Source organism: Mytilus galloprovincialis, chromosome 2 (genome assembly GCF_965363235.1).
Source record: "Mytilus galloprovincialis chromosome 2, xbMytGall1.hap1.1, whole genome shotgun sequence".
Classification (NCBI taxonomy): domain Eukaryota; kingdom Metazoa; phylum Mollusca; class Bivalvia; order Mytilida; family Mytilidae; genus Mytilus; species Mytilus galloprovincialis.
The window spans coordinates 15753852-15765864 of NC_134839.1; the positions used below are offsets into that span (position 1 = coordinate 15753852).

Consider the following 12013-nt stretch of genomic DNA (forward strand, 5'->3'; position numbering starts at 1 on the left):
CCTGGTTTCTATGAAGAGTTTATTTACAAACATTGGGTACATGCCACTTCTGGTGGAGTTTTTATTCCCTGAGGGTATCACTAGCCCAGTAGTTAGCACTGCGGTGTTGATATGAATTATCATTGATATGGTCATTAATACTAAATTTACTATTTACAAAACTTTGAATTTTTGTAATACTAAGACTTTTTTTTCTAAGGAATAGATTACTTTTGCTGTAGTTGACCGAACATTTATTTAGAATCTCTACCTGGCCTTTTTTTTTAAATTCTTATGATTTTCAACCAACGAAAAAGATTACCTTAGCTGTATTACGCAAAACCTTTCGAAATTTTGGGTGATCAACCTCAACAAAAACTTGTTTGGTTCAAACGTCTCTGATTTTCTTTTTTGGCCTTTTGTAGACAAAATACGTGTCGTCTGGCGTACACAAATTTTAATGAGTTTAACAAACAAATATAGTAATCACTTTACGAACACTTACTTTATTGTCTTGCAATCAACATAGTTAAATACTCATGACACTATTTTAATTTATAGTTTGAATATACGTTTACTGATTATTTAATAATATGTAGCTTAATAATCAAGCTTCTTTCAAGTAAGTCCGTTGAAAGTTGAAGTATAGCACGTGTGTATACAAACAAACCAAAGAAGGGCAAATGATACCAGAGGAACAGTCAAACTCATTAATCGAAAATAAACTGACAACGCCATGGCTAAAAATGAAAAAAGACAACAAAAAATAATAGTACACAAGAAACAACATAGAAAACTAAAGACTAAGCAACACGAATCCAAGCAAAAACTGGGGGTGATCTCATGCGCTTCGGAAGTGTAAGCAGATCCTACTCCTAATATGGCAACCGTCGGGTTGCTTATGTTATTACAAAACCTGTCAATAGTCTTATTCGGTTGGTCACATTTATCAAAAGGGAAGGGAATTGTAGTTACGACGTAAGGAACATATCCGATATCATCTGTGAAACGGGTATTCCATAACGGTAAACCAACTCGTGATGGCGTCTGTAAAATTTACAAAGGGATGATTTCGACTTCACCATTGGAACTCTTTGTTTAATAGCTTAATTGTAAGCAGCAACCCTCTATTAAGGAAATCATGATATGAAATACAAACACGAGAATATCGGATCAATTGGGAGATATATACTCCGTATGCAGGCGCTGCTGGAATGTTGCTACTTAGAAATGGAAAGTTCACAATTGGGAAGCTCAAATCATCTCTTTTGTCGTTAAGTTTTGTTTTCTATCTACCCTAATTTCTAGATGTAATTCAAGATATAATGCTGGGAACAGAGTTACTTTATTACAGCGAATCAATGTCATATTGTGAGGAAAAACTCGTGTATTGTCAATTCGAGGAAGCCTTATGACAACAGCTATTTTCCTGATAAGTATACGGCCGCAAAGTATTCAACATTTCAAAATCCTGGTTAATCAATTATAAATGAAAATAAAGACAAAGTTTGACAATAAAACTTATAAATGACGCGCATTATGAACATTTAATAGCTGATTATCTCATATTTTATATCCAATACGCTATTCCAGATTAACACAAACAGTTCTGAAGTTTCTGTAAATCCAAAGATCCGATATCATTTGGGATTAATGAATCCTGCTGATATACTAGAAGACTGATTAAGTATCATGATAGGTGTGACTTAATATAATAAACACTTTGTAGGCGAAAACATGACCATTATAAATACAAATGCTAAATGTTTGGATTGCAACAGTATCTACTGAGACAGCTAGACGATCAACAGGTAAAGTGTTTAACGTAAAAGTATAGAATTATAATATTTATAGAAAAGAAAATAATGATGAAAGTATAAATATAATAATATTCATACAAAGGAAGATTTAAACAATAATTCGAATTTAATGAAATGTATACAATGTGTGTTTGCATTGTGTGCTTTGTGATTTAAAAAATGATAGTGTATGCTATATTTACAATACAAATTTAATATCTGCTAATATATTTTTGATATTTTTAATATATTGTGGATCTTTGAACAATTTGGAACAATTTGGAACAATTGCTCCAATAAATTGAGCACTTGCGTGTTAATTTAAAAACAATGAAATACTAGAAGTTATATGAGGAAGTATTCCAACTTAAGATTGCAAGGTTTCAATTTTTCATGAATAGTTTTATTATTTTATCTTTAGTGACTAACGAAATTATAACAATAAGTTATGTTTATCATGCATGTTCAAGATTCAAATAATCTTAGCCGAACGTTGACCTATAGTTGTTAATGTCTGTGTCATTTTGGTCTTTTGTGGATAGTTGTCTCATTGGCAATCATACCACATCTTCTTTTTTGTATTAGACAAGGAAATGTGTTATCAATGCTCAAAGTATTATATCATTTATTGTATTTCTATCGAAAAAAAATATACACACGTTCTTATCTCTAAATAATTCTGTGGAATCTTTTGTCAGAAGATAAGTTTTTATTCTGCTGTGTATTTTATTTTAATTTAAGTTGAAATGTCCCGGATACTCCGTGTTGAATACAAAATATAGTATATATATAAATATATAATTGTTAATATTATTTTAATTTGATAATTACTAATATCATATGATCGTATGATACGCTATAAAACGTCCGTGATAGCAACAACTGAAACCATTCAAAAGGGACAAATAATAACCAGATTTGAGTAAATATAAGCAACAGCGGGAGGGGTAGCAATTAGGACAGAGGGCAACAACGGAAAAACATTCAACTTTAAATTCCTTGTTAGGTGGCAACACAGATTAATATGGGCAAAATAGTCTTATTAGCGTTACCTTAAACTATTAAAGATAACAGTTTGACATGATAACATTCGAACGAACTGTAAAATCAATTTTGTATTTTCTTCGTCTTGTAAGTGTTTTGTATACTTTGGTTCATTTGGGTTGTTTTTTCGGAGCTTAGTGCGGCGTCCACTTCGCTGAACTGGTATACATTACTGTTCATAGGTCTGCATGAACCTTTTCTTTCGGTGTAAAATTTTCTTATTGCGTTGAAGACCCTGAGTTTTTTCAGAGATTTTGTCTGTTTTACACACTTCCTGTTTCCATTCTCAATTTTATTTTAGAATCGTAATCGTGTTCTATACTGGGTACCATTGTAATAAACGATACGCTCTTTGATTGTTTTCCTGTATTTGTTTACATGTATGTACTTGATGTATATACTAATTTGAATATGATATGACTCTTTCATTACCACATACCATACCATACATAATCCTTAACACTACTATTATAATTATATAATAGCAGAGATCGTGTGATCATGTTGGTGTTTCGGATTGATACGTATGTAATATTAAATATATATATATATATATATATATATATATATATGACATTCATATTTATTACACACCATTGTTGATGTTAACAATGGAACATCTACTAACCGACAAACTCAGCTGGTGGGCTAAAACTATTATCATTCTTATGACGAAAATATGCTAAAATTATTTAACCCATAAAACGATAGCTAAAAGTACTTTTATCACTTGCAAAACTTAAAAACTTTTTTATGCAACTGTCATACAAGTGAGAGGATTAGCTAGCAATAAAACAGGTTTAATCCACCATTTTCTGAAGGAAATGCCAGTACAAAATCGGGAATATGACAGTTGTTTATTTGATTGTTGTGTCTGAGCTTTTGATTTTGCCATTAGATTAAGGACTTTCCGTTCTGAATTTTCCTCGAATTTCGGTATTTTTGTTATTTTTGTTATTTTACTTTTTAACCGGCGATTCATCTTTTATATATCTTGTGTAACAAATAAATGTAAAGTTATCTCTGAGTACTGCAATCTAGTAAATATATTTTTTTCTAATTTCTTAACTAAGAGTGGAAACGGGGAGTCTGTCAAAGAGACAGTAATCCGACCAAAGAGCAAAAACGGCACAAGGCTACCAATGATTCTTCAACACAGCAAAAATATCCCTCACACGGAAGACAGCTTCAGCTTACCCCTAAACAAATGTTTATTCTGGTTTATGTAAAAAGGAATAATAAAATTAAACAGTTACACATTGCCATAGTCCCAGTGTGAGTGTCATGTCGTCTTCAATTCATTGATGATGCATTTGTTATAAAGAACAATAAAATTCTTGTTGTTGAAATAATGTATTGACAAAACTTTAAAATATCAATATTATATGAGAATTCAAACCGTTTCATAAATTCTGTGAAATAACAAGCCATTGTCATGTGTATATATAAACGGGGATACAAATGTATAATATTTGTTAATTACCGTCTTCGTGCAAGTGTACTCATTATGATATCTTTAATGGCTCAATTGATGCGGGTTCTTCAATGAGGTCCAATATAAGAATATTAATATGTAGTACTGAACAAATATCTCACGATACTTCTAATGACAATTCACACCATACTTGTATTTGATACAATGTATTTGATAACTATTTTATATCATCCAAAGACGCAAGCAATGACATTAACGTCATTGAAATTACAGCCATCAATATTTTCAACTTTTAAATACGAACAGTGATGAGGATACATTGGCGGATCCAAGGGGGGGGGTTTCCGGGGGTTGGAACCCCCCTTTTTTTGGCCGATCAATGCATTTGAATGGGAGCATATAGCTAGAACCCCCCCCTTTTAAAAATGGCTGGATCCGCCCCTGGGATATTTGTCAGCAACAGTCTAGAATTGTAGTTTTGATGTTATCGTGTATAGTTTGGTCTATTTAATGAACCAGGGATGTAGGTTCTTAACATTAAAGTCACTATAAGTATTACTTGTGCTGTCCCAATTGGTTGATTGTCTTCTGCTCCATATTCCAAGTATGAAATAAGAAAAACAAATGCAAGCTATGTGCATAAAAATTTAATATCATTAATCATACTACGTCGCCTCTATTCTACATTTATCAACCAAATTGGAAGTTTTCGAAATATTTTTCTGACAGACTGTTGCTGGTCATATTTGAGTTTACCCATTTTCTACATGCATCTTCAGAAGGCATCCTAACTACTTTTTTTGCCATGGCATTGTTATTTTGTTTTTTACTAAAGGGTTAGAGTATCCCTTCGGTATCTTTTGCCGCTCTTTGTCAGTTTCAGGTGATATTTTTATTGTGTAGTCACATATGGTTCAAATGACCTCATTTCACCCACGTAGATCGATTACTTATTTGAATGGCGTTTTTTATCGATGGAAATCTTATTAATTGATAATAACTACAAAAAATATATCAAATTAGTTGTAAGACAAAATACGGATTATAGCTTTATCTGTTTGCAGACAGGCTTCTCGGACAATAATCTTGAACGCAATGAAGTCTGGATAAAAAAAGAACAAAAATATTAAATATCACAGAAACAATTATTGTCATTGATATGGTTATATTTATAAATTTACTGTTTACAATTTTTTGATTTTTTTTAAATATTAAGGCTTTTCTACCTCGGGCATAGATCACTTTAGCTGTATTTGGCAAAACTTTTAAGAATTTTGGTTCTAAATGCTCTTCAACTTCGTCCTTTATTTGGCCTGTTTGGCTTTTTTGGATTCGAGCGTCACTGATGAGTCTTTTGTAGACAAAACCAGCGTCTGGCGTATATACTAAATTTTAGTCCTGGTATCTATGATGAGTTATTTACAACCACTGGGTCGATGCCACTGCTGGTGGAGATTTATTTCCACGAGGGTATCACAAGCCCAGTAGTCAGCACTTTTTGTGCTCATAGGAATTGTCATTGATATGGTTATATTTATAAATTTACTGTTTACAAATTTTTTAATTTTTTGAAATACTAAGGCTTTTCTACCTCAGGCCTAGATCACTTTAGCTGTATTTGGCAAAATTTTTAGGAATTTTGGTTCTCAATGCTCTTCAACTTCGTACTTTATTTGGCCTTTTCAGCTATTTGGATTCGAGCGTCACTGATGAGTCTTTTGTAGACGAAACCCGCGTCTGGCGTATATACTAAATTTAGTCCTGGTATCTATGATGAGTTATTTATATTAGAAAGTAGACAAATGAATATACAGTCTTTTTTTTTTCCCTCAATAATTATTACTTGCAAAAGAAACAAAATAATGAATACTTCATTTACAGGTTTGTTTATAACTGAATTTGTATTACTTTTAAAATGTTACAACAACCTAATCACAGAGATAAATGAATATAAAACAAGTGTGTTAATATACATGTAGGAGTACATACTGTTTTTCTCAATTTTATAAAACAGCTTAAAAAAAACAAAACATTTTCATTTCAAACAATTAAATAAAATGTGGCGTTTAACATCCATGCTCGGTCAGATCGTTTATTAAGCTTACCAGTTCAATAATTATACTTGTTTTATTATAGATATAGGAAGATGTGGAATGAGTGCCAATGAGACAACTCTCCATCCACATAACAATTTATAAACGTAAAACATTATAGGTCAATGTACGGCCTTCAACACGGAGCCTTGGCTCACATCGAACAAGAAAGTATAAAGGGCCCCAAAATTATTAGTGTAAAACCATTCAAAGCATGTTCCAGATGATTCTTAATTTTGCTTATAAATTATCTAACTAACATCATCACCATTAGGCACACACGCGACAAAAAAACTGAAAACCAAACTAAATATTGAAAAGTGAAACCATATCTGCCCCTATTAGAATACTTTTCCATACAACCCTTTATTATTAGATATCTTTTAGGTTGATGCATTGTTACATTCTATGTGTATCCAAACTTTTTATATTGCATATAAATAATTGTTCATTTCAACACAACATTAAACCGGAAGCCATGAGAAATTCTTTTCATTGTCATGTCATTGACAATCTCTTCCTATTTCAAATTTAGGGAAAGAATTATATACATTGTACATGTACATGTAACATAAGTTTTCAGTGTTGGTGCTTTTTATTTCAGAATGGTTAAGATAACAGCTGTTTGTCTATTAACCATCATATGCATATTGGATTTTGGAATGTGCCTTTTCTACACAGACAGCAAAGAAAACGATTACCCACGAATTGGAAAGAGACGACATTTTGATGAAATTGTATACAATAACAATTACCAGCAAAAATACAGAGAACCCAAAAAGACAATGGATCCTTTAACATTAAGTGAAGCTCTTTTACCATCTGTGTTATTGTTTCAATATTTTGACTTGGATAGTAAGTAAATTTAACAAGTTGAAGTGAAAATTCCAAAGTGAGCCTTGAAAAGATTTACTAATGATTTATAAGCAGCTAAAATATACAATACAGGTTATAAGCACATTACAAGACAATCAAATGGCTTGCGTAAGGTTTTAACGATCCCTATATAGTCATAAATCAAAATGCATCAATATAGAATTTCATTAATAATTTCCTATAAACTGTCGATTCTTCAGTCTAGTTTCACAGAGCGCGTAAAACATGCATGGATAGAGATTACTGGCAAATAAATGAACCCGATATTGCAAAAATGTATTTATATATTTTTTGCAGATTCTTTTTCATGGTTCTTAATTTCAAAACTGATCTACCGGGTTTTAACATAAATAAATCATGGTTTTTTTTCATGATGAAACATGTGAAATTACGTACTTCAGTATTTGACACAAATTATAAAAAATGGAACACTTGTAAATAGATCCAAGTATAAAGATATAATAGAATATAAATATTACAATTGATTTGTTAATTAAATCATTGTTGCTACTTATTTAAAACTTCCGACTTGAATCCATTGTACTATAATACTTATATATACATGATATACAAAGGGAAATTTAGGGAAACAAATAAGTGAAAGTGGCACTACCGCTTTATCGCATCAACCACTAAGTTAACTTGATTATATTTTTCTATGTATTGATGGTTATAAAACCACGGAAGGTTTAATCCCCCATTTCCTACATAAGAAAATATCGGACAGTTGTTTTCCATTCGTTTGATTGTTTGGGATTTTATTTTGCTATTTGATACGTGTCTTACCGTTTTGAATTCTGCCTTTGGGTTCGGTATTTTTGTAATTTTACTTTTGTTAAATTGTTTTACAAATATGTGGGTATGTAAACGAATAAATTCTAAACAATATTCAAAAATAGTTGATAAGTTTTAAAAAAAAGATATGTAATGAAATGTTTTTCTTTTCTTTCAGAAGATGGATTTATATCTGCAGGCGAATTTTCAAGAAGAATATCAACTGGATTAAGTTACTTGATGCAAAGAGAAATGAACTGGGATCATTAGTTTTAACAATGTGCTGTTTTGTTCATATATGGGGATTGGATATATTTAACACTTGCTTTTTAAAAATAAGGGGTAGTAAATTATCTGACTAAGGGTTGGTTAGTGACATAACTGAGGGGTTAGTGATGTCACTGAGGGGTTAGTGATATAACTGAGGGGTTAGTGATATCATTGAGGGGTGGTTACTGATATATTATTGAGGGATGGTTACTGACGGGAGGTTACTAAAATTACTGATATAAGCACAAAGAAAGAATCTTACATCCATAAATACTGAAAAGATTGACATATTTTACTGCTTAAGTTTTCATACTTGTATTGACAATCTCAAATTACCTCAGAGGTTCTTTTTCCACTGCTTACTGATCATGTTTCTTTAAAAATATAATTTATAAATAATTCAAAAGATTTGTTTTGTCTTCAGTCTAACTGATCTGGCTATATGTCATGTTATTTTTGTGTGTCCCTTAGCGTCAAGTGTCTGTCAGAAAACATTATACATTATCATCTAGGCAAGGACGCTTAGTTTCAAAATCAGATAGAAACCGCTAACAGACAAAAACAATATACACACACTAAATAGATCTCGAAAACTAGAAATCTTATCACTTTCTTCAATTAAACATGACAAAAATGAACATTTTTAAAAGGAAATACGCTGATATATGTATACGAAGATATTGGATATTCACCAAACAGACAGTAGCCATTCCGAAACAAATACCTGAAAGACTTCTAGAGGTCTATATACAGTCTTCAAAAGTCAATGAGGATTGTATAATGTAAACAAAAATTGTGAATCTAAAAACTACCCTCGGCTGATTCTGAGAAAAATATATATGGAAAAAACTTCATTTAAACTATTTACTATCTGTCCTCGTCACCAAATACTAACATAGGGCTTACAACAACCTCTGTCGAGGTTTCGGACTCAGCCAAGACATAAAAAAACTATGTGATAGTTTTTGAGATCTCAACCTCCCCTTTATTAATGTAGATCAATGGACAAACACAAGGCTCACCTTTGACCTTACAACATAAAAAAAAAAATTTACACTTTATGTGTCCACCTAAATTTATTGGCGTGTAATTTGGTCTGTCGACCCTAAAATAGATTTTGATAATCGTTTTAAAATGTTATCGGGTTTATACTTACACATTGAATAATTTAGACTAAAATACTATCGAGTTGTCTGGAGGAGAGAGTGATCTCATTGGCTATCGTAAATACATGTATATAGAACAGAAATTGTAAAGAATGCCTTAAATATAATTTAGAAAAAGAATTTGTCTGCACTGAAAATCATGTTACAGTGTAGCAAAACAATAGAATACACTCTTATAAGGATTTTTTCCCATTTTTTTTAGTACATCTTTATTACTTGTTTTAACAAAGAAGCAATATTTACAAAATATATGATGTCCTTCTTTTGAGAGAAGAAGACTTAGTATATTGTTAGAATAAAACAATAAATGATTACATTTGTAGTTTCAACTTTTGTTTCAGTGTATTATCACCTTATACTCTCTTTTCTTAAATGAATATGGAAAAAATACTCTTATTCTTAGAACAAAATAAATTACTTGAATGAGAATCTGGACATAAATGTACGCAAGTTATTCACTGTTCTCACAGCTCCACAGCTCTGCATAAAAGCAAACCAGTAGAAAGATACATGTTAATGGTGCAGTTTGGTATAAAAATATCATGTCGAAGAAAAATTGGTTTACAAATGCAAATGCACACAGGAGGTAGAACAGTTGTGAGAAAAAAAAGAACTAAACATAAAAAAAGGCTATAAAAGACAACGATGGGAGAAATGTGATGCTAAAAATATACATAAAAACTTGTAAAATTAAAAGAAAGAAAATAAAAATGCTATTAGAATTTTAAAACAAAAGAGGAACAGTTAGAAGATTCACAGAAAAGCCAGGAATAACCTATAAATATTAGCGATAACGATTGTAAAAAAAAGAAACTTATAATGACTAGTTTTATATAGTGCTTATGTGCTTTGTCTATTGTTTTTATAATGATTAAGATTATAATGTTGACTGCTGTATCTCTAGGTTTTACATTTTAATCTATTTCTTGTATGACGGTTTGTTTTGTTCACACATTGTTGTCAATATAATAAAATTGCATGCGTCTGTCATACTAATGAGAGGTTTAGCTGAAACCTGGTTTAACCAATCAATTCATACACAAAGAAATTCCTGTACCAAGTCACACATACACAGTTGGTTTCCATTCCTTTGATGTGTTTAAGCTTTTGCTTTTGTCATTTGATAAAGATTTTTGCTTTTGTCATTCTGATTTGATAAAGATTTTTGCTTTTGTCATTCTGATTTGAATATTCCTATGAGTTGGGTATTTTTGGTTATTTAACTTTTTGTTTTATAATATCGCTGAACATAAAGTATGCAGCAATCAATCATTCCATTTAATAGCTTTAAGGATCTGATTTCGAGATTCCCTCAGTTAAGATTATTTCTTTATAATAGTTTGAAATGCGTTATTTTCTTTAACACTCAGGATTCGGGTACTCTTCTATGTCCCTTAACGGTCTTAAAGTAGTTATCAAAGGTACCAGGATTATAATTTTGTACGCCAGACGCGCGTTTCGTCTACATCAGACTCATCAGTGACGTTCATATCAAAATATTTATTAAATCCTTAGTTTTTCGAAACATTCAAAGTTTTGTAAACGGGAAATTTATAAAGGTCTGAAGATCTCATAGATTTATAGATCTATCGCTTCCAAACATTTCCATGGTTCATGATGCGCAGGCTTTCAAAGTTTTCGGCTTTAAGGCTCCTGATAAATGCGTGCCAATGAAAAGCGCTTAAAAAAAGACTAAATAATAAAGCGTTTTTCCCCGTTTTATAAGTGTTGGAAAATGTTTCTTAGTATTTGATATACGCAATGTTATATTTTGTATACCAGTAGCGTAACATATGGTGAATTTTACACTGATGCAGTAAAATGTACAATGTGATTTAAGAATTAAATTATTTTCAACAAATCTAACACATGTACATTGATACGCTCCATACACACGTTGGTTGCAATAAAAATTTAGAAATACAACAAATCAAGCCAATTTGAAACATAAAGATATCAATAGAAGTACATTGCTTCATTTCGTATAAGCCTCTTTTCAGAGCATCTCAATACAGTGATAATATGGCAATCTTACAATTCATATAATAGATTACCATAAACAACGACTTTTATATTTCCAAATCGACAACTTAAAAGAATTTATAGCTGATTATCTCGCAAATATGTAATGAAAAATTAAAACATTCAAAGTACTGAAGTACTGAACATCGGATGACCTCAAGTTCTTGTGGATGATCACAAGCACTTCAGTGTCTCAGAAAAAAATACATGTCTAAACCTGAAAGTGAGGTGAAAGTACAGATAAAAAAGAGTTCGTGCATGGATGATAAATTCAACCTCATCGTAATAACTATTATATTGTAGTGATACAAATCAGTATACTCTGGTTTGTTGTTATATATTATATTAAAATTTGTATATTACATAAGGCATCTATATACAAAGTATGAAGCATCCAGGTCTTCCACCTTCTAAAATATATAGCTTTTAAAAAGTTAATTAACGCCGCCGCCGCCGGAGCACGATCCCTATGTCGAGCTTTCTGCAATTAAAGTCGCAGGCTCGACAATAAAACCTCCAAATTTGGATCTGACGTAACTGTGTATGCTACATAAG

The 12013-nt window shown here is 31.3% G+C and overlaps 1 long non-coding RNA gene across 1 annotated transcript; it reads left to right on the forward strand.

Annotated features, from left to right (window-relative positions):
• Positions 1-1672: 1672 nt before the first annotated feature.
• On the forward strand, positions 1673-8669 carry LOC143062131 (uncharacterized). Its single transcript, XR_012974565.1, has 3 exons — positions 1673-1790; positions 6955-7205; positions 8179-8669. It is a non-coding gene; the product is annotated as an uncharacterized LOC143062131 (long non-coding RNA).
• The last annotated feature ends 3344 nt before the right edge of the window (positions 8670-12013 follow it).